Source organism: Scyliorhinus canicula, chromosome 1 (genome assembly GCF_902713615.1).
Source record: "Scyliorhinus canicula chromosome 1, sScyCan1.1, whole genome shotgun sequence".
In the NCBI taxonomy this organism is placed as follows: Eukaryota; Metazoa; Chordata; class Chondrichthyes; order Carcharhiniformes; family Scyliorhinidae; genus Scyliorhinus; species Scyliorhinus canicula.
The window spans coordinates 50,588,463-50,615,158 of record NC_052146.1 but is presented as its reverse complement, the minus strand read 5'-3'; the positions used below and the strand labels follow the sequence as shown (position 1 = coordinate 50,615,158).

Genomic DNA, 26,696 nt, shown 5'->3' with positions numbered 1-26,696 from the left:
TGTTGATCAGGGACGCTTATGTTGCCGGCATGAAATCAAACTACATGAAATGAAATGAAATGAAATGAAAATCACTTATTGTCACAAGTAGGCTTCAAATGAAGTTACTGTGAAAAGCCCCGTGTCGCCACATTCCGCGCCTGTTCAGGGAGGCTGGTATGGATTGCTAAAAGTGGGTACACTCGGCCTCCCAGAGACAGTGCAGCTCTCAAACTCTCTGGAGGTGGCCTTCCAGAACATGGAGGCCTATACCTCCGACCGCGCGGCACCCTCGTGGACCTTGTGGGCGCCGCCATCATCCAACCCGTGTGCAGCGCAAGCCTGTGCTGCACAGCAGCCCGCCAACGCCGGAAGCCCGAAGTACTACTTTTGCGACCATGGTAATCATCCCAGACAACGCTGCCCTGCACGGATCAGTGACTTGCAACAGGTGTGGGAGGAAGGGCCACTTTGCGAAAGCCTGCCAGGCTCGATCTCTCTCGAAAACTCCTAGGTCCAGCAGCGCTGCCTGCTGCCTGTCGGGGCCGCCCTCAGCTGGCGCGCCACCCGCCATGTGCGACCTGTGGGCGCCGCCATCTTCACCGCCATCTTCAATTTCGCCCGCCACGTCCGACCCATGGGGGCCACCATCTTTGATGCTATCTTGCAGTTCATACCACTAAACTCATGAACCTCACCTATAATAAGAAAAAATGCGTTTTCCGCACAGCCTGCTTAGCCATCCTTGGCTACGTTGTGGAAAATGGAGTCCTAGGGTCCGACCCCAACCGCAAGTGCCTCCTCCTGGAACTTACCTTCCCCCACTGCCCCAAGGCCCTGAAGAGGTGCCTGGGGTTCTTCTCTTACTATGCCCAGTGGGTCCCCAATTATGCGACAAGTCCCGTCCACTTATTAAATCCTCCGTTTCTCCCCTGATGGCTGAGGCCCGCCTGGCCTTCAACCACATCAAGGTAGATATTGCCAAAGCCGCGATGCACACTGTGGACGAGTCCATTCCATTCCAGGTGGAGAGCGATGCATCGGACTTTGCTCTGGCCGCTACCCTCAGCCAGGCAGGCAGGCCCGTGGCTTTCTTCTCCCGTACCCTCCATGCCTCTGAAATTCGACACTTCTCCGTCAAAAAGGAAGCCCAAGCCATTGTAGAAGCTGTGCGACATTGGAGGCATTACCTGGCCGGCAGGCGATTCACTCTCCTCACTGACCAACGGTCGGTTGCCTTCATGTTTAACAATACACAGCGGGGCAAAATCAAGAACGTCAAGATTCTGAGGTGGAGGATCGAGCTCTCCACCTTCAACTATAATATCTTGTATCGACCTGGGAAGCTCATTGAGCCCCCAGATGCCCTATCCCACGGTACATGTGCTAGCGCACAAGTAGACCGAATCCGGGCCCTCCACAATGACCTCTGTCACCCGGGGGTAAACCGTTTTTTTCACTTTATCAAGGCTCACAACCTGCCTTACTCCATCGAGAAGGTCAGGACTGTGACCAGGGAATGCCAGCTCTGCGCGGAATGCAAACCGCACTTCTATCGGCCAGACAGAGCGCACCTGGTCAAGGCCTCTCGCCCCTTTGAGCGCCTCAGCATCGATTTCAAAGGGCCCCTCCCCTCCGCTGACCGGAACGTGTACTTCCTCAACATTGTTGACAAATACTCAAGATTCCCCTTTGCCATCCCATGCCCTGACATGACCTCTGCCACCGTCATCAAGGCCCTGCACAGTCTTTTCACCTTGTTCGGGTTCCCCACCTACATCCATAGCAAGAGCGGCGAATTGTGTCAGTTCCTGCTCAGCAAGAGCATCGCCTCCAGCAGGACAACCAGCTACAACTCCCAGGGCAACGGACAGGTGGAGAGGGAGAACGCGACCTGAAACACCATCCTCCTGGCCATACAGTCTAGACGTCTCCCAGTCTCCTGCTGGCAGGAGGTCCTCTCCGATGCGCTCCACTCCATCCAGTCGCTCCTGTGCACTGCCACCAACGAGACCCCTCACCAGCTATGTTTGCCTTCCCCAGGAGGTCCACGTCCGGCGTATCGCTACCGTCCTGGCTGACAGTCCCAGGGCCCGTCCTTCTCTGGAAGCATGCGAGGAGCCATAAAGCAGATCCCCTCGTCGAGAAGGTCATGCTCCTCCATGTCAATCCACAATATGCCTACATGGCTGGCACATCATGACGGGCGGGAGGACACAGTCTTCCTTCAGGACTTGGCACCTGCAGGTTCCCCAGCGACCATCACCACCACCCCCGACCCTACACCATCTCCCTCCACCACTACCCAGCTACTTCAAGGTCTGGCACCCGCAGGCCCACTGGCGACCATCACCATCACCACCACCCTCACCACCACCACCCCCCCCCCCCCCACCCCCCCCCCCCCCCCCCCGCCCCCCACCTCCACCGACTCAAACACTTGGTGAAGAAGAGGACGACACACTCCCGGACACGCTGGTCTTGACACTGGTGCCCACACCACAGCCGGGACTGAGGCGATCACGGCAGAAGGTCAAGGCCCCCAACAGACGTCCACCTCACCCCCGCTGGGCTCTTTTTCAACAGGGGGTGAATGTGGTAAACCACTGTCTTGTATTGTACTGTTGAACTGTTACATGTCTGGGCTTGTCCCTGCTGGGTCAGAACCACTGCAGTATATAATATTTGTATTGTGGTAAGCTGCCACTGTATTAGATGTGATGTGGTAAACTACTGCCTGCTGGCTCCGCCTCCCCTCGGGCTCGGTATAAAGGTGGCTAGTCTCCGCCGCTGCCTCAGTTCGGGATCCGAGGCCAGAAGGCTTTCTATTTAGTTTATTAAAGCCTCAGTTACACTCACCACTCGTCGTGTGTTCATTGATGGCAAATCAGAAGGCAATTATGAGATTAAAAGTTCCCAGGCTGAGAAAGGTAAAGAACAGAAGTAAACCCTTGGGAGGTAATAATCACCTGGGACTGGTTACAAGGAGAATTCAATGTCTAATTAAGGGACAGTGCAGTGTATTTTATGTAGTGTGTTTTCAGTGTACAAAAGAAAAAGGATTCTTTGGTGGGGTTTAATGTAAAAGTTGCCTCTAACAGCTGTGTTTAGTTATGGTGCTTTTCATCTTTTTTATAATCAAAGTCTTGAACCATGAAATCCAAAATCCTTCGTTCAACTATTAACTGGAGTTTCGAACTTGCGATTTTTAAAGTTATCAGTCTCCACAGAGGTTGTAGCAGATTTAATTTATGATTTAATGGCTTTTCCTCTTTGGATTTGAAAATGAATGTTTTTGGCACTGTTGCCTCATTGGTAGTTTAGTTATAAATCAGAACACCAAGATCAGATAGTATCATGATATAAATTAATGAGAACAAGCATTTAAATGTCATAAGCTTAATTTTCACCGAAAGACAGTAAAGAGGGTTTTGGCTTTGTTTTCAGTTCAGAAACCTGCTTCCAATGGGAAACTAATTAAAATTCAGATTTTTACATGGGTGAGCCCTTAACTGAGGATCTATGGAGACTGATTCCTGACTAATGAATGGCATTGGGCAGTTTCTGAAAGCTGGATGGCCAATCAGAGGCCTTTCAGATTCAGAAACACACTTTGCCACGGCACAAGGTAAGTAAGTTGGACGTTGTTTCAACAGGAAGGTTTCAGGAATGTTTTTTAAAATGTTAAAAGAAAAAGGCATGAACTTCCACGCACATTCCTATGGGGGAATCCTTCTACAGGATGGTCTTTGGCTTTCCGCCCAGTCATGCAGACAGGGAGGGCTGGCACCTTGATCTGACACTGGGTGTTCATTGTAAGGCAATTGATCTGCTCCTCTTCACATCAGAAAACTGGACTGGGAGATCGAATCTCCTAAATGTACCATTGACAGGCACTTAATGAGGTTAGATACCTACCTGCCTTACGGGGGCTAGCTTCAAACACACCTCCCTCAAAATAGCCAACACCAGGAACAACATCTGACAACTGACAAGGCAGCCAGCATCGGTATTTTCGGGAGCCCCCTGCCTCTGTTCCTGCCTTCAAGGCCCCAAAGGTTCAGCCTTATATGTTTCCTCAAGGTTCAATGGAACGTATTTACATAGTCATTGAAGATAACAGGCTTGAACACCTTTGTAGTAGAGCTATGGACCAAGCGCAGAACAATCATTACTCTTGGGGAGAACTCTGGTGTAAATAAACATAAATGGAAGGGGGGAGTTTAATTTCCTCTGGTTAATATGTTCATGTAAAATTTCTTTGCACTGTGGCAACACAGTCTGTCTGTTACAAGGCTTATTTATGTGAATACATCCTCCTCCTTCAGGTACCATACCCTCCAACGATGTTGGCGACCATGAACTTCCTTTGATTGGTCTATGATTATGCTTGGCAAAGTAGAGCGGTGGTTGTGAATGCATCAACCAATCCAAAACGAGAAAAAATAAAATTCCCGCAAGGTAAGAAGAGTTCCTAATAATGTATTGTGCACTGACATTACATTGGAGGTAATTTTAATTAGCCTGGTTTAAAAATATATTTACTTACTTAGGCTGCAGTAGGACTATGTCAATGGTTAAGTGTCTATTCTTCTCCGTTATCATGTCTAATATAGCATCCTTACTACTGAGTAAGGTTAACATGGAAACCAGACAACAGTATTGTTACATTTCACAAATTGAGGAGCATATTCATAAATATGAGGAGCTGGTTTAGCTCAGTGGGCTAGACAGCTGGTTTGTGATACAAAACAAGGCCAGCAGGCCAACAGTAACTTTATTGCAGTGTTAATGTAAGCCTACTTGTGACAATAAAGATTATGATTATTATTATTAATTGTAATACCAATGCAGTGATGTGACTGGTCTTCGATCTAGCATAGATAGTAGTGCTTTGATAACAGTGGGCAATGATATCCTATTCTGTTTGTACCATTATTACCTCAAGACTAATGTTTATCAACTGGAGCTGACCTCTGAGTCAGATGGTAAATTCATTTAAAATGCCCAGCTGAATCCTATAACATACATAGGGCCCAGTTGCCATATTGGAGCTAAATTGTATGAACTGGCTGTCTGGCCTTAGGTAATGTTCTTTAATTTTGTTGGACTGAGGAGAAGCAGGCATTCTCACGGAGATTCCACAACAGCTGCCTCAGCTATTATCTCTCCCCATCCCCAAGATACCAGGGCCTTCCCCACAGGCCCACCTTCTTTTGGTCCACAGGCCAATATTGCAATAGCCCAGAACAGGCCAGTCACCCAAAGTCTGCACAGGGGGCTATCTATTCCAAAATGTTTTGGAAAACAAATGCCATATGAATGAGCTGTTTTACATTTCTAATTAACTAACAATGAGAACAAAAGTCAACTTGAAACAAAAGGTCCCCCTGGTCCCAACCAGTTTATTTCACAACTTCAATCATGCTCGTCTTACTTTCAATAATAAGTTAAAAGCAGCCATATGAACAAGATGTTATTTTAGCAGCTTTGTACTCATTTTCCTATAAATCTGAAAGCAAGTTGGTCCTATAAAAATAGGGTGCATCTCTTCTTTGAAAAATAATACTCACAATGTCCTTCTTGTTACACCCTCCGTAAATGTTTTCTTACTGCCTTCATTTTAAAGCAGTTTGTACAATGTGGATGGAGTCCAATTAACCTTATTACCTCCAACACAAAAACCAGCAGACTAGTGCATTATTGAGATTGAGTTGTGTGCACCTGGGAAAATGAACAACAGGCAAACAGACACATTAAGAGAAACTTGAGGCACAAACAAGTCAGTACTGTTTAAAAGCTATTTCATTCACTTGGCATCCACGTTGTTAAATTATTCTTGGGGCATTGGATTAATCACCTTGAAAGTTGCAGTTAGCATTTCCTCTTTAATCTACAAATAAAAAATTCACAGATCATGACAGCCAACAAGAGGTGTTATGAAAGCATGAATGACCAAAACGTAGTTGTAGTAACTTGATGTGATGATGGATGAACATAAATGCACTTGGATGTTTGCAATCCTCCCTCAATCCCAACATGACATCTCAGTCGATAATCTGTTATTCTAAATTGTTGAAGTGATAATATTAAAACTGATTACTGTATGCTAACTGATCTGTTAGCTTTGCTGGTGAAAGCAGAGATTAATAAAAAGACCATTAATACTTAATAAGAGATTAATGTTGAATATTTTATAGGCCTTTATTATATCCACTTATAAATGGTATATTTTTTTCAAATAACTGCTCTGATCTAAGCAGATTGCAAAAATTACAGAAAAGCATATTTTGTAATACCATAGAGGAAAAATGATTGCAGATATTTCATTTTATTCTCAGTTATACAAAGCTATCAACTATACCAAGTCTCCAAGGTACCTAATTCCAGGGTTTATGAAGTAAACCCATTAGATTCTGCCATTAGCTCCACCTGTACTAAATTCAACGCTTCACCATAGCAAAGTTCACAGTAGCACAACTGAAATACAGCAATTTAATAATATGATCAAACCAAACATTGGTAGGTTTACACACTTGCATTGATTTAAGTATTATATTGGTTCACTTATTAACATCCACTAACTTCAGTTTGAATTTTTAAACATTCATGATACAAATTACGCATGTGTGACTGCTTTTGTGCAAATTTATGTGCACTTATCTTTGCCTCATTAAAATTTGGTTTTGTTTGAAAAGAGCGTGTGCCCAAATTAAAAGGAAAACCAGGAAGTATGTTGTTCAGAACAGTCATTATACATCAATTGAAGGCACACAATGCTTGTATTCGCAAGGACTACTCATAAAAAATGAGCCTTGGATGTATTGGTTCTCATACTATTGCCAAAACAACAGAGTACTCACTGAACAGCAAAAGACAGACCTGGGTGTAAGTAATTACCCTGTCAATTGAATGTGCTTCTAGATTCATTGTACTCCTATTCTGTGTAAATTTTGTGGATCCATTATGCCTACTGTCATTTTATGCCTTTGTCACCCTATTTCTATAATTTATTTTGCACATGGGTAAATGTTTTAATATGTTGCTGTCCACAGAGATTCATGAAATTTACCAATTCTAGTTTCATTTCAACATATAAAGCACCATAGCAACATTTTCAGATTAACATAAAAATGTGAGACAGTTGGAATTTATTTGAGTTGCAGAGATAGCAAATTGTCATTTGAAAACATGTGAAGTATACTCTGGCAGTCTTCATCAATGCATGCTGATAATTTAGATATGATTATTCTGAATTGCATATTTATAGTACATACATCTCAAAAATGGTGTGGTAATGTAGTTTATAGTTGAATACAAGAATCTATTTATTTTAAAAATGAAAGCTCAAAGTGGACTTACATTTTCAATTATTGCATAGCTTTAGTTGCCGCGTTTTGCCCAGACCTATAAAGAGCTGTATTTACCAATTAAAACATGGATTCATAAAGTCATTCAGTAGAAGACACATAGGCAATTCCTACCAACTGTGGCGTGAAACTGAGGAAAGCATAAAAGCTGAAACATAAGAAACCCATGACATTACACGATTAAAGTAAAATATATTGGACTAGATCCATTTAGAATTCTTAGCACACCAACTTCAGTTTGAATTTTTAAAGATTAATTCTTCCTCAGGGAAAATATTTCAGCACTTGATGCTTTTCCCAAATAAGTTGGAGATATCTGTATATCTTGGCTACATGCTTTGGAAAAAAGAAGGATGGGTTTAAAATTAATCTTTTACACCCTTTTCAGTTAAAGTCTGATGGGTTTTCTAAACTATTTGAGTTTGTTAATCAAAAATGAGGGCAGCACATGGCACAATGGTTAGCATTGCTACCTATGGTACTGAGGGCCCGGGTTCAATTCCTGGCCCTGGGTCACTGTCAGTGTGGAGTTTGTACATTCTCCCCATGTCTGCATGGGTTTCACCCCCACAACCCAAAGATGTGCAGGTTAGGTGGATTGGCCATGTTAAATTGCCCCTTAATTGGAAAAAAAGAATTGGACACTCTAAATCTTTTTTAAAAATATAACTTTGATCTCTGTTGTTAAAACAGTGAAAACAGTCAGCAGGTCTGGCAGCATCTGTGGAGAGCAAAACAGAGTTAATATTTCAGGCTGATGACCTTTTCTAATGAGACGTCATCAAGCTGAAATGTTTCTCGCTCCACAGATGCTGTCAGAATTGCTGAGTATTTCCAGAATTTTCTGTATTTTGTTTTCTTTTTGATATCCAGCATTTTGGAATATTTCGCTCCTTGCAGACAATGCAAAGAATTGTCTTGAGCTTAATCACTGACAGTCCCCACTTGTAATTCAAATAATTTTACCAATTCACAGTCACAAATTGTTTAGTTCGCTTATTTTATAAAGAGTCCATTACCTTTTAACTTTAGCACATATTTCTTGAATATTTCCATTTCCTGTGTTGGCAATATAGGCAAAGCTTCTCAACCAAGGTCAATAATATGATCCAAGTGCCTTGGTACACAAGTCTACTTCTACTCACAGCACCATGAGCATAATTTTGATTTGACACCTTGATAACTGTATCAGTGCTTGGACACTGATTGAATTAAAAATACAACCAAATGTGAGCATTATTTTTACATAAAAACTTAGAATGTAATATAATCATGGTGTGCCTAAGGACATTATATGTCAAACACTAAATTGGAAAACTTGTCCAAATACAGGTGTACCAAAGCAAAAATGAAGACTCAATCAGCATCTGAGTAAATCCCATCTGGCCAGATGGAGAACACATTGAACTAGAGATATAAACAAGAGTTTCAGCTGGAAAGAGAGATACTGAAACATTATTCTGCAACCACATTTTAAGAATATCACTTTCAGAATGTCATGAAAATACTCTGGAAGATCACCCTATTGAGAAAGTACACCCACCAAACAGAAAGACAAGCAGGCATATTTAAAAGGGAGGCTTTAAACAGTGAACCTTGTCAGTTCTACGACAGCTATCACATGCATTCCAAACTTTGTCCTACTCTTTTCACTGCAGTTCCATTACAGATCATGGGTGGTACTAACTCAAGTACTGGGGCAGATTTGAACTTGCCAATTGCGCATGAAATTGGCAATGCAGTTGGTCCAGCAACTACACAGACTGGCTGATCTTTATTTCCATTCCTAATATCATTTTTTATGCCAAAATGGTAAATTAAAAAATGATTCAAACATTATACAACTTACATTACCAACAACATAGATTCAAAAGCGAAGAAGAAGCATTACCAAAAACAAAATGTACCATTTTAACATTGATGCAGTGGAGTTTAAGATCCCTTTACCTATGAAATTGGCTCTATAACTTGGCAGTTAGTTCCTGATCAGAATCAAATGTGTGGTAATGTCAAATGATGGTGAGTCCTTGCCAAGCGGCCATTTCACATTAATCTGCGTTTACACGTGATGCAGTATAACTCCAGCCAACACAAAGCTGCAATCTTTTAAAGTATCTAGGTGATCCTATTTGCATTTTGATGCTCTTAATGAGAGGAGAAGTGAATTCGGCCACCTGTGTTCACCTAACATTAAAATTAACTGCGCAGTGACCACTGCAAGATGCATACCAAAATATCTTTTGTCTCGGATCTCAGTGCAACCTGCTGTCAGTGGTATAATGCTGCTTTGTAAACTCTGCTTCACATTCTACGGATTAGATGGCTTGTTCAAGTATAAATGCCTTGCTATACCATAGTATACCATAGTTTGATCTCAGTGTGACTGTATGTGAGTTAGAGCCTCGATAATAATCTATTCATGCCCTCATGTGTCCATTGCAATCTGTTTGAGTTACCAGCAGCTAGTTATAAAATGTGTGCATGGGAGCATCTGTTCTTCTGTAACATTAAAAAAGGTTTTGTATTAAGTTTTGAAAGTTCCTAAGTAGCCTTTTGGACCCTGTAGGCATATTTAAAATGAAGCTTCACACTGGATTTGAGTTTTCCTGCAGATGGTGCAAGTTTGACATGGCTTCCTGGAGAAGGTTTAGCGTCATCTCAGTGCAGTCATGCTGAATTTTACAACAATGTTATTCTTCTTTGTGTACCTGAAACTACATTACATCAGCACAAAAAGAGATTATATAAGTGTACCCCAAAGAGGGCCAAACATTAAGAATCAATGGAGATCTTACTTATCATAGAATTTACAGTGCAGAAGTAGGCCATTTGGCCCATTGAGTCTGCACAGGCCCTTGGAAAGACCACCCTACTTAAGCCCACACCTCCACCCTATCTACCCAACCCAGTTCACCACCTAACCTTTTGGACACTAAGGGGAAATTTACTATGGTCAATCCACCTAACCAGCACATCTTTAGACAGTGGGAGGAAACTGGAGCACCCGGAGGAACCCCACGCAGACACAGGGAGAAAGTGCAAGCTCCACACGGACAGTCACCCAAGGCTGGAATTGAACCTGGGACCCTGGAGCGGTGAAGCAGCAGTGCTAACCACTGCGCCGCAGTGCCGCCCAAATATGGTTCCACCTTTTTCAGGACTAAACAATAGACAATGCAAACTCGTGAAACAGTCTAAATTAATAAAGGGGACAGTAGCATTGCTGGTATTGAAACTATTAAAAGTTTCTGTACATGGAATGTACAGTGGAAACCCTTAAATTATTAAAATGTGTAATATTGATCAATTTTCTTGTGAAAGTTGAAACTACTTTCCCATAGTTACGCTGTTCAGTTTTATTTTGAAATCACAACCTTTGTAAGAACAGCACTGCATGAACAAACACAAACAACTCAGCATATATAACTATTTGCACATTGTCTAAATTTTGTTGCATTTGAAAGCATTGTTAGATGAATAATGATACGTTACTGGAATTTACACCAAAAAAAAGCCGTTCAAAAAGGCTGTTCAATCAAACTCCTGATTATAGTGTCATCTCGGTAAATGTTGAAAACAACAGTGATGCAGTTTAAGCCATCATAACAACCTGACACACTGAATGTGTGGCCCAAAGTGATTTTCCTTTTTGCTTCTGCCCTGGTGGTGTGTCAATGGAGACTTACATTAATAAAAGCAGTTTACGATACACGTTTGATTTAGGTATCTTCTATGATCTTTTACAGAACCACGCAAAACATTTTTTCAATGAAGTCAGATGAATGAGATACATATAATTATTGCCAGCGATCTGTGCATCTTCAGGTTTGGCCCATATTGCATTCCGTCAGTATAGTATTTAGTGAACTGTTAACAGGTGCAGGTACGTATATAGGCGCAATTAAGTGCCCGTTCTACCGTGCATTTTAAATAATAGTTTTTTTTCATAATAAAACGAATTAATCACATCCAGAACTAAATCACCAGAACAAAAAACTTCGATATACACGTATTCATTTTTTTTAAAAACCTGGAGGCATTCTTTGACAATCTAACTAAATATGTTATTAATGAAAGCCGATTTCAGGTAAAATCCGCACAAGGTCAAAATCGGCTGTTTAATAATTTGTGCTGTTGATGATAGCGTTGCTGGCTGTTGAGATTCCGTGGTTAAACAAGATCGACTCCTTTGGTATTCACTCTGTTATGGGTCAGTGCTTCAGTCAAAAAATGCTGCACTAGTCATAAGTGGAATTTGCATAGGTGAAAGCAAAGTGCTGATGCAAGCCAGAGCAGTCAAGTATTGTTAATGACAAACACAGTACATGAGCAGAATGCATATTTAATTTACAAAATGTGGAAATGGGGACGAAATTGTGGCTCTGCATCACAGCAGCGATTTTTTAAAAAAATGTAAACCTCACAGAAAGGAAGGTACAGTACTTGCACATAAGTACCACACAATAATTTTAATCCCAAGCAATTGTAAAGCTAATTGGCGGCAATGTGTTAGAATTTCAGCCACACTGAATACTTCACAAATGTTGCCTTACAATTGCATGCTTCTGCTTAATTGTGTGCGCGTGTGGCTGGTCATCCAGTTCTTCCTATTTTATATATCTTGTTAAAGAATAATTTGATCACATTGCGAATGATGTTACTTTAATGTGACTTAGTCTCGAAATGTGCAATTATACTTAAAGTGAACTTGATTTCAGTGGGATGTGTGAGAGTGAGAGATTGCAAGTATTCTGCGCCTGCCTTTATGTATGTGATCTATGTGATACCCTGTATTGTGTGGGAGAATGTGTATATGTGTGTAATGTATTTCCCAGCTATGAGTGGGGGGGGGGGGGGGGGGCATACGCGCACACGCGCTATAGAGCAAGATTTATGTCTGACTGAGGTGTCTCTGAGTTTGAAAGAAACCTCTGCTTTTGTGCGCCATCTCATTAGCGGTCAGCCCGTATCATCCCCACTCTCTGGGCGTGTTCTGAAGGACAACTCCTGGAAATCTATTGATGTTTCTGGTGCACATATATATAGGCATTTCGTGTGACTCGGTAGACAAGAGTCTTCTTCTCTTCAGGGCTGACTTCCCTACAATTAGATTGTTATCTTTGACTCCTAAGGCAATACCAAATGGTATTCAAATGAAGGTCGTAAATGCATGTCGAAGTGCAACTTTAGATGGCATGCAACTAGAGAGAAAGTGTGTTAATCTGCACTGCACATCACTGCATCTTTTTGACTTTCCGTGTTGAAATGTGGGCCAATGATTTGGGGTGGTTAAAGGAGTGGTTGAGAATTTTCAGGGGGAATGCATTATAAATAGAATGCTAATTGGGGTGCTGTTAAGCAATACGGGAGGCTCATTGTTGCTGAATTATGCACAGACGATTAGTTTTTACATTACATGGTGGAGAAACTAGTCCTCAATAATATAGTCATTTTCTTTTTAGATACATGAAAAGAACAAGAACGGGAGGATGAAATCATCACTTCATTTGCATTCGCACATATTCACGGTGATTAGTACACCTTTATCTTCACAGTGCATTCTGTGGCATTATTCCAACCACCGATCCCAATGTTGTCTCATTAGACCCAGGAGGGAGAGAGAAAAACACATAAGTATGCAGGCAAATTAATAATGTAGGATAGCTTCAACACAAAAAAATGAATGTAGGTTGATGCATGTAGAGAAGTTGGTACATTAACGGGATTGGTGGGGTTGGTTAACGCAGAGGCAACTGAATGGTATTGGAAACAAACAAAAAAAAATACATTCCAGTGAGCCACTGGTTCACACAAGACTGGAATACAGTACAACACCATCAGCAATAGTCGCCCATTAAAATAGTGAACCCAGCATATGTTATATTTAGTTTTACAAGGTGATACTTGTTAAAATTATAATTGTATGTTTAATTCCATTTTGCTAAAGGGCACTGGGTAAAGCGTTCCCATTTCATATTTAAAATGTAAATTTTTTAACACGTACGCGTGTACTGAAAACCGGTCATACATTTTCACATCATGTGCTATATTGTACAAAATATGATAGCAAGACGCGGGCGGGCGGGTGGGGGTGGGGGGGGGGAGATTAATTGAGGCATCTTTTACTGGTTCAACGCTGAGATTTTTCACCGTTATAAACTGCATTTACGACGAAAACTTTCTATTCGCTATTGCTGTCTGGTTACCAGTAATCCCAGAAGCTATTTGCATAAATATATGGTGTAAATATTTGGGGTTGTTTGTGTTTTGATGCGCCGTTGAACAGTTCACAGTGCTGAAACGCACAGGCTTGGAAATGCTCCTGGAGGTCACTTGGCAGGATGGACACTTGAGGCCTTAATCTTTGTCACCAACTCTCATTGTAAATTCCAAATAAATCACGATCACACCTATTGGTGCCAATTAACACATTTTATATTAATTCGCTGAGCCTGTGTGTGTGTGTGTGTGTGGTTGCGGGGGGGGGGGGGGGGGGGGAGGAGAGAACTAACATCTTAATGTCTAATTAGCATAGGAAGTGTGCACCAAATTACAGCGATTCTGCCGTGGTCCAAAATACAGAAGAAATACCGCCACACTCAATCTGTGATCTCTGGAATCCCCGTAAATTGCGGCTTTCGTGAGCTCCAACGGTTCACTTCGGTTGCTTGGATCGAAGTTTTCCGAGGGAAATTTGACTGGAAATTTGGAACAGCCCAAAAGTTCTACAAATAACCTGATAACTACTTACGAGCTGATTTATAACAACGATATTGTGGTTGTGCAGGAAATTACACCAGTTGTGTACAAGTGTGTACCAATGTGACGACTTTTTTTTTCGTTGCTAGCGAAACAATACAGCGCAGTAAACGCAATAAACTGAGGATTTAAACTGAACTGGTGTTCAGGCCTAGATTCCTGCCCCGCATTCTGTAATGACAGATGTCTGCTTCATGGGCTGGGGTGACTTCTTCAATGGACTGATTCTTTACCAGCGCACTAACAGGATTAACAAATAACACCATGTTAACCAAAAGCCATGGTCACTTTAATTTCCGCGTGCTTGACATTTATTAGGTTATTTTCTTCCTGACAAATTCTCATTCCGTGCCCTGGCAGTACTGATTTGGAGGCCAAACCCCTAATGTCGTCAACGCCCAAGGCACTCGCGGTGTGATGGTTCTAATCTCCCTGTCGTTAGACAATAGTTAACGACCTTGCCTCTTGGCTATTGATTGCATGTTCTATCACTAGAGAAGATCACTTTTGGCGGGTTTTTGGTTTTTGGAGGGGGGGGGTGGAATTTGGATAAATGAAACGCAGATCATGCGTGCTGGGAAATTTCTCAAACTTATTTTGAAGGCAATTTATTGCATTTTAAAAGCTGGTTTGGTAGCTGTGCTCCAGAGAGTTCCCAAAGCGTTTTTTAAAAAAGATATTAATTAATTCTGCATGCTGCATACAAATGCGTCTCGGATTTTAAAACAAATAGCGTTCGCATCAGTTCAGTGAGCTTCAGAAGCAGATTTAAAGATTCGGGAAAGGATTTAAGGATATAAATTGGTCGGTTAATCTGAAAGGAAGGTGCTAGGGGCGGTATGAACGTACAGAAGCAACGGCATCGTACTGATTGATAACAGACAACCCCCCCTCCCACCATCTCCTTGCCGTTTTCCCCGCAGAAGGCCAGTGCTCAGGGTTTCTGCCGGTCTGGTGCCAGCTTTCTGTTCAGACACATGACTCTTCTCATTTTCCTTGCGTGGCTGCTTCACTTTCAGGGGCAATCCTGATTCCGCGTCATTTTCGTGTGTGCACTCCCTGTTCTAGGGGGGCGAACAACGTGTGATGGCCAATGAAGCTTTCAAATTATCATTGGCAAACACAATAGGGTTGTGCCGCGTTGTTCTTAGGCAACATTAGGCTGACGGTCTCTGTAATGTGACTCAATAATTATTGCTCATTCCCTTCTTTTGTTTAGTTACATGTTTATTTTCAATTACATTTAGATTACATTTCTAGCAGTAGTGCAGAGTGCTGTATCTGCAACCAATTACTCTACTCGGTACTTTTATTTTGACAGAAACTATTGTTACAGGATTAGACCCATTTAACAAAAACGCCTATTTATTGTTTACGTTCAAATATGTAGTGTATACAATTCGAAATAAGGGGCGTTTCGTATTTAACAAAAGCATTGTTCGTTTGTTTTATTTAGCTTTCAAATTGTGCCTCTCTTTCATAAGCATTCTCCATTAACAGAAATCATGAAAAACTAATAAAGGCTTACATTTGCCTTTATGTTTCCGATGTCAACTGGGTGCTGTGATTATTAAAATACATGACCTAAAATGCCGTTTTCAATAGCCTAATCAGACACATCAGGTTCAGATGATGTTTGTCATCGCCGAAGGTTTCCCTCCAAAGCTGTATCTTTTACTAACTGTGGGAAAAATACATGTTTACACGATAAAGCTTTACTATTGTGTTACTTCTTAATGCATTGCCGCCTGGTATTCTAGCCACTTACTGACTCTATGACAATGCTAAAATGTTTATAATATTGCAAAAGCGAAAACTATTTCACTAATTCATGTAAACCTTCGAAAACGTACGTGCTACATTGTTACCTTCGAGGGTGGTGGGGCCTTTGTGTTATCTGTTCAGTTCGTCTTTGATTTGACAGGCTTCTGTGCTGTGAAATTAAAACGTGTGTGTTTGCCTTTGTTTTGTTCAATGTTCTGTGACAAAATGCTCCTCTGCCAAACTCCTTCACACATTACAAGCCTTTGGGGATATCAAGGGCAGCTATAGAAGGGCTACCTGGAGAAAGGTTGCTAAGGCAACCCTTTTAGCCCACAACTAGATTAGCATATTCATGAGGTTGTAATTTAAACCAGAATTGTCCACACTTGCATAGTGGCCAGGATTTACTATGCAAATAGACTGGTTTTACAGGCTGCTGCTTAATTAACTCGTCAAGGCCATCTTCTCACTAAAAGGCAATCTAACTACAGATTAATCTGCCTTTGTTTGCTGCCGTTCCTTCCTTTTGTGGTAAACATCAGGATTTGTAAAGAGAAGCAAGAGTCATTGCTATACAGTTATTCACAGTTATTTTCAGCTAAGCCTTTCCTTAAAACTAGCTACATGACCTTAATTGTTTTTTTCCTTAACGTAACATTGTTATCCGGCCATGAACTTCTAGTGGAACTACATTTCCTTTTTTGCTGCTTAATTTTCAGCATAATTGATAAATCAGTTATCATCGTGCTCCTTATAACCCATCAGCGATATTTTTGCCTTCCATTGCAGATTGTTGTAGCCTTTGTTTCCATGTGAGGTCGGCTTCATGGATTCAAAATACATTTGTTTTGTCTTGCGTCTGTTTTATCTTTTATACGACCAAAGTATTGTGTCTATTGCCTCTCAATATTAAGTAAATTGCATAGTTTGTGTTGTTTGCATAACCTGTTCTTGCATTGAAAGTGTACCGTGCCTTTAGACAAAGCTTTTTAAAAAGGGAACAGTCAAAAAGTGTGATAAAGTAAAATAAATTACAGAAATGTCCGTCCTTTGTCCAGATCAAATTATCTGTACAATGATGAGTAACCTTGTTGTCAAAGCGTTTGACGATTTCTTACATTAGGAACTCGTATGTCCCAACCATCTTTCCGTTTCTGTTCCAGAAAGACTCCATGTCAAAGCTGAGTCATCTGGCGCTGTGACATGGGATTCCCTCCCTGATGTAAGTCAGTCGAGGCTTTGGCTTTGTAAATATATTATTGAGCGAGATTGGAATAATTTAAAGTTTTTGTTTTGCATATTGGTCTCTTAATGTTCGATTTTTAAAAATGCATTTTTATGTAACAAGTGATACATGTGCCTCGAAGTCTCCTCTCCACCCTCACCACCGCCATGGGATGAAAAGGAATTAAGTAGTGGGCAATAATGTATCGAATTCGTTAATGTGCTGGAAGTAATTGCTTGATTCTGCACTTGTCAAAATATGGGCTTGCTGTGGAATTTATGCCGAAACGTTTAAGCCTCATTAACGGGTATGATCCAATAAATATTCCGATGGAGGGCAGCGCAAACTGTGAGGAAGGAGAGGCAATAACGTTGAGTGTCCCTTTGGCAGATGGGGGAGAGAGAGAGAGGCAGCGCGCGGTGGAGAGAAGCCCCCTCTCTTGTTCCCTCCTCGGCGTCCTGCCCGGGGAGTGCCGCCCTGCCGCCCAGCAAAGCAGAGCCGAGCTGGCGGGAAGCTAATGAGCCGCGCGCCTCTGCAGCCCGCAAGCCAGCCAATCAGGTGGTCCCCTCGGCTGGCGCCAGCTCCTCTCACCTGCCCTCTCCCGCGAGCGCCTCTCGAGCCTGGGCTTCCAGCTGGCCTCGAGGCTCTCCCCCGCGTGCCGCTCCCGCCTTCCCACCTGGTGAATAGTTACCGCGAACCAGCAGCTGCTCGCCGTCCTTAAAGGCGCAGCGCCCCTGCAAAAAGCCGTGCAACAATTGCCCATTGATCAGCTATTGACTCGAGCCCAGGTTCTAGGAAAACGTGTTTTATGCTTCACACATAATAGCATCGAGCTGAACATCCAGACAGTGAACCTATTGCATTGGTCACTTACAACAAAGGGAAAGTCCTATCGTGCAATTTGCTGTTGAAAGCTATAGCTTCGGCTATAGTGATAACATGTACGCACTAAAAATATCGTTTTACTTACATTTTCTAAATGTAATCAAGAAAAGTGTCATCCCCAGTGTTCTTTCTGTTCATTTTGCACTCCCTATTAAATAGTTAACACATCTGGCTATAATCCCTGTAACCCACTTGATGTCATCAGATCAGGAATTACAGGAAAGAATGAACTTTTCATTTAGGAGCTCCGAGTCTTTTTTCGGGGAATTATGCAATCTATAATGGAATGCTACAATGTCATATATGGTTTCGGTATGCATTGAAACATTATTGGTTCCTTTGCATAATAAAGCAATGAGCAAAACCGAAAATGGATTTTAATATTGCATTATAAATAAATCAAATGCAGGTGTACGAAATCTCCCCCTGTTTGGATCAGAATTTCTGTAATTACTTTATCTACCCAGCCTAATTAGCAGAGTTACTATTATGGAAATGAAACATTATTGGGGATTGTATAATTAATACATTCCGGCAATAATCCAATATAACTAAATATCAAACTTGAGAAATGTAACTTACGGCATGTTGCATTTGCCTGGTTTTACAATTTTTTTGCTGTGTTTAATATGATTTTTGAAGTTTAAATAAAAATGATCAGAAGACAAGAACTGTGACATTCCGCCTCATGGTTCCTGAAATAAGAAATTTGGGGGATAACATTTTAATAATTGCAAATAATAAACGCTCAGCATTATACTGCGTCAGAATATGTTTGGAATTGATTAAACCCCTGATGCTTGCAGTTCCCGAAGTTTGTTATTGCTATTAAACCTCAGGACTTCTTCAAACTCAATCTTTTTCCATTTTGGGTGGATAAAACCTAATTGATTTTCAACGAAAATTGACAAATGACCGAGAGAACAACAGTATTCGGAATGTGTAAACATGTGAATACTTTAGAGACATTTCTTATCATATGATCAGTTTGGTGTAAACTTTTAAAATATTAAAGGTCTAAACCATGTTAATCAGTATTAGTCTGGCACTGATCTAATGATGTTTCTGATATCAGATGACTGGCGAAAACGTGCGGAATCAGACAGGTAGTCCGGTGTTGCAATATAATAATGATCCCGAGTCCAGTGGTCGGATTTGATTCTCTAATTCTCGAAGCAAAGGTTGAAGGTTCCACATATTATTTTCTTCACTGCAACAGTTCAATAAAGTACTGGTTGGGCGTTAGAGCACTTTAGGAACCATATATAAATGCAAGAGAACAAAAAAATTCAAAAAATACTCACCATGTCAGGCAGCATCTGTGGAGAGAGACACATCAGGTCCTGTTCAACTCTTGTTTCTCTCTTCATCGACGCTACCAGACCTGCTGAGCGTTTCGAGCATTTTCTAATTTTGTTTCAGGTTTTCAGCATCCGCGGTATTTTGCTATTCTCCTACTATATAAAGGCAAGTCTTTTTTTGTATCTGTATCTGCAAGCTTAATGAATCCCTAGATCCTGGTTCAGCCCCTGAAATACTGTTTCTGTTGTGCTTTTAATTATACCATGCATTGTGGCATACATTATGATGCCAGGTTTAGCTCACTGCTCGTCCTGCTTTGTTTTAATCATTGAAAAATATAATTGGAAACAAGATCCCAAGTTAATGAACGCTTCAGGTTCTCCAATGCACATGTTGGAGTGTCTCGGGGGACTCTGAACAATTAAAATCAAGAATCTTAGATTCATTCTTCCACACTGTTGGTGCGGGTACCATATATTAAAGCCATACAGATACAGAGATTTCCAAAGGAGCAGATTAACCTGAAACACAATTGTTTTCGAAACCATATCGGCAAATGTGTTTGGAGCATTTTGCAAGTTACCTCTACTCCATTCAGTTGTCTTTCTCCCTTCCTTTCCTCGCACAATCCTTTTCTGAATCATAATGTGAGGAGATACCTTCCCCCCAGGGCTGTGCCAATGTTACTGTTGGCCAAAGTATTAAACGGGCAGGGGAATTGCCTAGGTTTGCTGACCCTCCAGTGACGCACCTTAAATGAAGCTGCGTGAATCCCACCCAGAGATAAACAGCTCACGATATGGATGCTTGGTGATCAAATAAATACTGCACAGAACAGTCTGGCCACTGTACCAATTCACAACATTAAAATTAGAATTAAAGGAAATGTCTTGGTGTTTTTCAAGTTGATAACTTAGCAACATGGCGTCTCCTTGACTTTACTTTTATTAACTGATTTTGTTTTTAATTCTTGTGGTTGTCGCATAGTTAACGAAGTAATTGTGCATTTCATTGAGCCAACTGGGCGTTGTAACCTGTTTCTGGAGCCAGGGGGTTCTTTATGAAATGAAAACGACAAAACTGGACCATATTTAAAGTAACTCCAAGCAGTGGATATTGGACCATGTGATTACGAAGAGAATCGTTTGTTTTTGCATTTGTTCGAGGCTTTTGGTGAAACAATTCATAGTCGAATATACAAAAACAAAATAATACAGTGTAGATGCTGGAATTTGATATATAAGGAAGAAAATGCAGAAATTCCAGGCGGACCAGGCAGCATCTGGGCTAGGCGGAAGGCGGGGTTAATTCAACGTCACCTCCTGGCAACGATAACCTCGCCATCCTCCCTTCACAGACGCTGCCGACCAACTGAGTGTTTCCAGCAATTTCTGTTTTCCTTTTGTAAACAAATTATGTTACTGTGTAAGGTTCTAGACAAAAAAAACTGTTTTAATTCACATTTAAGCTCACAGTTGAGGCCGAAAATGTGAAAGGCCTTAAAGACATGTATTTGTCAAAACGTACTGAAAATTGAATTTTATCAATTATAAGAACATTCCAATACTTTACACAATCAAATACGGTCAAATATGACATGAAATACTCAATATTTACAAAAACGGATGGGGGATTATAGTTAGAAACAGTAGCCCTATACTATTCCAACTTAGAGGAGTAGTAACTCTACTAATATCAATTCAAATGCTACAGTATCATCACGAGTTCCGTATCTCACCGTAAGCTATCACAACTGTTCGACTTATTTTAGAACTTTTAGGGATCTTAATGAATTGAATATAGTAAATTTCTGCGCAATTTTACCATAGCAGTGTTGTTGGAAGGACTGTGCAATCAAAAGTTTTAACATTGATAGCTAAAAGCAATCTTTATACCTCACTTTGTCACTCTTGAGTTATAAGATCTTCATTCAAGAAATATACTCGTCCCGATGCCTTAATACACTACTTCCTGCTTATAAGGACCCAATGCCTTTTCTTGTAGCCTTTATGGTGTCTGGAATGAAGCAATTGACAAGTAATTATTGATCAGACAATAATGTACTTGTTCTCTGAACGATTTGCGAAATAGACCCTTTTTCTGATAGGTTACTTTATACACTTCAATGATTTCTACCTTAAGACTTAAATCATTACTATAAACCCTACCATAATAAATAGTTAGAACGAACCAAACATATATTGATACCGACTAACTAAACATATGGCCCGATAGAGTCTGGAATACTTTCACTGCAGTCTCTAAATTGACGTGTTTTTTAAAAATAAAAAAATGATACTATTACGGAGATTACATTGTAAATCCCCTGCTGGGGGTTCCCAGTGACACCATGTAGCTGCAACTATTATCTACATCTTTCACAAAGTTCCAGTTCCTCGACAAATGAGATGACAGAGAGATCTGAGGACCATGAAATATGGTCTACAACTTTCACTGGAACATGCCTATTTACTGAGAGGCAATGTTACATATTGTCTTGAATCACAATTCTGTGCTAAATAAAAGTCAGTCGGTTCACTGTTGCAGTAATAACAATTCACCTCATGTAGACCCCCAAGGAAAAGCATCTCTACTTTTGGCTCCTGTAAGTGCATTTACATAACAAGTGACTTATTAAATCTTCATAAACATTCTCACGGGAGTTCCTTCCATATTCGACAGTCAGCGGTTACTGTCCCTGAAAATAAAGAAGCTATTTTAAATGATAGTGTTGTGTCAAGCTTAATAAATAATCTTCATATACCAGTTTAGGATGATGTGACCTCAAGGTCCTTTTATTTGAACGATTGATATAGGTTTACAAGGAAGCGCTCTCTCTTTAAGAATTCAATCTCCATATATTTTAGATGCAAGCATATAGATTTTTCTATATGAATAATTATGCATAAAGAAATCCTAGTACCGCTGCAGTATTCAAATCTCCATCGCGTGTCCTTTGTTCCTGCATAATAAGTTAAAAGAAATGTTCCATGCATGTTAAAGTAGATGGCATTTATATATCTCATCCTTATTCAAAGGAAGATAATGACCTTTTCTTCATTGAGAAACATTTGAAAGCTATAGTTCAGTTGGCTGACAAGAAAACGGAGGATCTCCTGTTCCAAGGATCTGGTGCCTGGCACTGTGCTGACCGATAATCTCGGAGATCTTTACCTCTACCCTCCTGTTTGCCTGTTTTTACATTTCATAACACTTTTACCTGAATTCGAGTGAAAGGGCGCATGAACAAGGATCAGGAAACATAAATTAGCATACAGGATAAAGAGGCATCTTCAAGCAATCACGTGTTTCTCTTCTAAAAGCAAAGAGTTTTCAATGTAAAACTGATTCCCAAACTCTATTTAACTCTATTTAAGATTCATCTAACTAACCACAACCCCCTCTCCAAAAACATATATAGCGCAATCATAAAATGTGATAGGAAAGATTTAAATGAAATCTGAACATATTTAGGTCCCAAACACATAATCCTAATTTCCAAATAGTTTTATTTGTCATACGAGGCAGTTTCTTAGTTTAAATATTTAGCATTCGCCCCCAACTCGATACATTATGATAATCCATCGTCTCCTATGGTGTAGTATTAACCACCACTGTGCTTTCTCAATGTACCATGGTTAGTCAGTATTTTCTATGACTTGTCTATTTAATAACTATGACCAAGAAACCAAGGTGATTGTAAAACGCGGCGAGGGCTGGTGTTGACGAAGCAACGAAAGGTCGTCCGGATCAAAACGCAAAGTCATTTGGGTTTAGGTGACTGGGTTAAAATCAGCAGGTATTTGCATTTCCTGACAGACGGCAGGATCTCCTGACATCCATTCCAAACTCTTTGTAAACTTTAGGATGAAGATTGTCTATGAAAGAAAATCAATAATCACAGCATATTTGCAGATAAGGTAAGTGCATCGATTCTTTACAGGCGGGGTGTGTGTAAGGCACTAACCGCATTTTTAAAATAATTATGTTTTTAAAAATATAGTTCCAGACTCTGTGGCTGTAAATCACGGCGGCGCGGGGGTGGGGGGGGGGGGGGGGGCTGCTTTTGAGGTGTCGAAAAACTTCTAATAAAACACTGAGCATGAATCAAGTGCGCAGCATCCATTGCTGAATTTATACGACCAATAGAATGACAATTACTCTGGCTAATTGTTGCTTGTCGGCTTTCCACACAACATTGTTTGGAAATACTGGGTTGCAAAGAAAACTAAAATGGTGTTGGGGGGGGGGGGGGGGTTGCATTGCTGTTAAGAAGCAACTGGAGGAGGGGACGAACGTTCAAAATGGCATCTGAATTGATACAAAATAAAGATCTTTCTCTTGTAATCCCTGGAAGCAAATTCTTCTGATACCATCTGAGTGTGCGCTGCTTGCCCGAGGCGAGCAGCTCCTGCACTTGACTTCGATCGCTCTAAGCTCCGAGCGGGTGCCAGCCAGTTTAATGGTGCGCTTCAGCGTCTCCCAACACCTCGCAAACAATAGCAAATGGGGTAGTAACGCTGTATCACCTTCATTAACAGCGAATTCCAAAATAGCAGGTAAACACAAATTGATCAGTCTCTATCACCACTGAAAGCACGTCTGAAATGCGTAACTATTTGAAGCTTTGTTTGACTGCATGCATATTTACTCTGCATATTCCTCATAAATCAAGCGAAAGTAAATAAGGTATAGTAAATACTTGACCTGGTTAGGATCGTATTGTAATTTCAAGCAATTGCCCCCCCCTCCCCCTCCCCCACCCCCAGCAATGTTACTTAATATCTGCGGGTATTACCTTACGCTGTTTTCCAGTTACATCATTAGGGAATACTGGAAAAATCCTATTCACTTCTGCTCTGCGATATGACTGCACACACTCACAGTGCCTCTGTTTGTCTTTCTCATGCTTTCATAATGAGACAAGTAATTGATTGATTTTAATATACATGACTGATTGTTTCTCCCTTGTTTTTCTGTGAGTGAAAAGATTTCTGGGTAAACTGACGTTCCTACCGCAAAGTGGGACGAGCTAATTATATCTGACCACATAAAAATAAATGTTATATGTTTTAAAGGAGTCGGCGCTCTCCCAACAGAGCTGGTCTGTTTACTATAACATTACTTAAGGGAATTGCATTTTTTTTAAGGGATGCTGGCAGGACGGGCAACAAATGCACTGATCACTTGCATATCCAGAAACATCATTGTTAATGGATACATTCTCAAACGATGCAATTTACGATTAACGCAGAGGCAGTAGTTTGTCTCCCCTTGGCGAGGGATTCAGATTTCGATTGTCCTCAGCTCTCGGTTGAAGCAGGAGTGCTATATGCAATTTCTCACGCTTCGCTGATATCAAAGCGGCGATAATGAGTGCTGAGAACTATTTAAATTTATCATTTGAAAAGCAGTCACTTATAAAAGCCTAGACGATTTACAAGGGCCATGCTGGGTTTGTTTAACTTTAAAATCGCACCACACAGAGCAAAATACCCTCCCCTAATCGCGTTGCTGGTGAGGTTTAAAAAAAAAAAGATTATTTAAGAAAAAGAATTACGTTCATACTCTTGTAATAAAATCAATCCGCCAAGGTTTTAGAATACACCCCATCCCCGAATATTTTGTCTGTAGATTTGTGCCTGCTATTGGGAGACCATTCTCTGGTGTGTGTGTGTGTGTTGGGAAGTATTGATTAATAAGCATTTGTGGACTCTATTGTCCTGAATGTTACTCAATAAAACTGCTTCAAAAATAGGGCTGATTTACACTTTCTTCCCATTACAAATCCTTTTTTTGGTCTGGTTATCAAAACCTTTAGGAGATATCGCTTTGTGCGGGTGTTGTTGAAAGGCGTGCAGCGGTAACCGCAATGGGCACGGGGCATAAAGGTTTAACTAAACATATATTAAGTTGATCCATTAGGATGGGGAACTAAAGGCATCACAATGTATTAAAGTGTTCTTGGGGATACGGTTCTGGCCTTGAGTTGCTAGCCAAGGCGCTTGTCTGTTATTAATAGGGCAAGGGAGACGGCTGCTTTATTTTAATAATGTACACCTTTATGTCTGAACTTGCTTTCCTTAGCTACAATGTGGGGGACATTGAGTGTACTCTATACATTTGCTGCACAATCTGGATGGCGTTTCCCCGGCGATGTTCTTTTATGGCCGAGATGGTGAGCCAGATTACTCCTCAAATGTACAAATAGTTGGTACCGGAATTTGTTACACGGCATCTTTGCTCTTTTATGCCAAGGAAATGCAAGTTTTGTCTTTCACAAATAGTATTGCCCGGGTCAGGGGATGTGGGGGGGGGGGGGGGGGGGGGTGGAGTTGGAAGCAAGTTCACCTCAAAAAATAACTTGACAATGGTTTCACCGCCCAAAGGCTCAAAGAGATCTGGGTCTCTGCCTCTCACAAAATGCACATACATATATGTCGCGCTCTGATCTTGCAGCTAAACTAACCCCTTTCAGACTTTTGTTCTCCTCTGAAACGTCACAGAAACGTGACCTCGGGTTCATTACACTGCAGGTTTGAAGCGACTCGGGGTTCCATGTCAAAATAATCACTACCCACTACACATGAATTAACACGAATGGAAACGGAACAGTTTGCTGGGAACACCAGCATCAAATTGTCTTGAGTTGTGTTATGTAGATGAGGTGCGATTCCAATGCCTGGTTGTTTTAATCGCCCCTATTAAATAAATCCTCCTACCAATTTCGGAAGGGTGGTTGGCGGGGGGCGGGGGAGGGGGGGGGGGTGGAAAACGAAGCACCATTCATATCTTCAATCTGTATCGGCAACTAGAAGGAGGAACATATTGTGAAACAATTGCGATGCCTTGTGCTTTGAAAATAACAATTCGAAGATTATCTATCCGGTAGGTACTGCACTCCAAACGAAACACGCAAATTAGAAGAAAACATGTCCTTATTTGCGAGCATAACACTTCTAGACATGTCTCAAAAATGCACTTCGAAGTTTATTTTAATTTTAAAATATCTGGCACCGGTGTGTGACTTGCCCAGGATGGGTTAATGTTTCCACTCCGCATTGCCATGCCTACATACAATTGCCTAATCCACGATAAATCGATGAGTTGTAATCCATAACATATGCATAATGAGAACAACTCGTGCTGTTTTGTACCCTGGCGTGAATATTTTGTTTTGAATCGTGATTAAAGAGCTTGATCCATGCTTATTTGAACATGCACAGTGGCGTTTATGGCGTCGAGAAATGGCATCTGCGTATTACGCCTAGTAAATGTAAATTGCATGTATTTATCGGTAATCAGGTGTAACGTGCTGTTACCAAGAGCAAGTCAGCCAAGGTCTGGTGAGCAGGCCGAATATCTGCACGCATTAAATACAATGGAGAAAACTGCTGTGACTATCATATATC

At 41.1% G+C, this 26,696-nt stretch overlaps 1 long non-coding RNA gene across 2 annotated transcripts in view; it reads right to left on the bottom strand.

Moving 5' to 3' along the window:
- Positions 1-26,696, bottom strand: part of LOC119977339 — a 33,376-nt gene that overhangs the window by 5,310 nt on the left and 1,370 nt on the right. Inside the window, exons 1-2 of one of the 2 annotated variants that reach the window (XR_005463176.1) lie at positions 24,083-24,182; positions 5,553-5,703 (exon numbers count right to left, since the gene is read on the bottom strand). This is a non-coding gene — a long non-coding RNA (uncharacterized LOC119977339). Of the gene's footprint in view, positions 1-5,552; positions 5,704-24,082; positions 24,183-26,696 lie in introns of those variants that run through there. The other variant, XR_005463177.1, reaches the window with a different exon arrangement.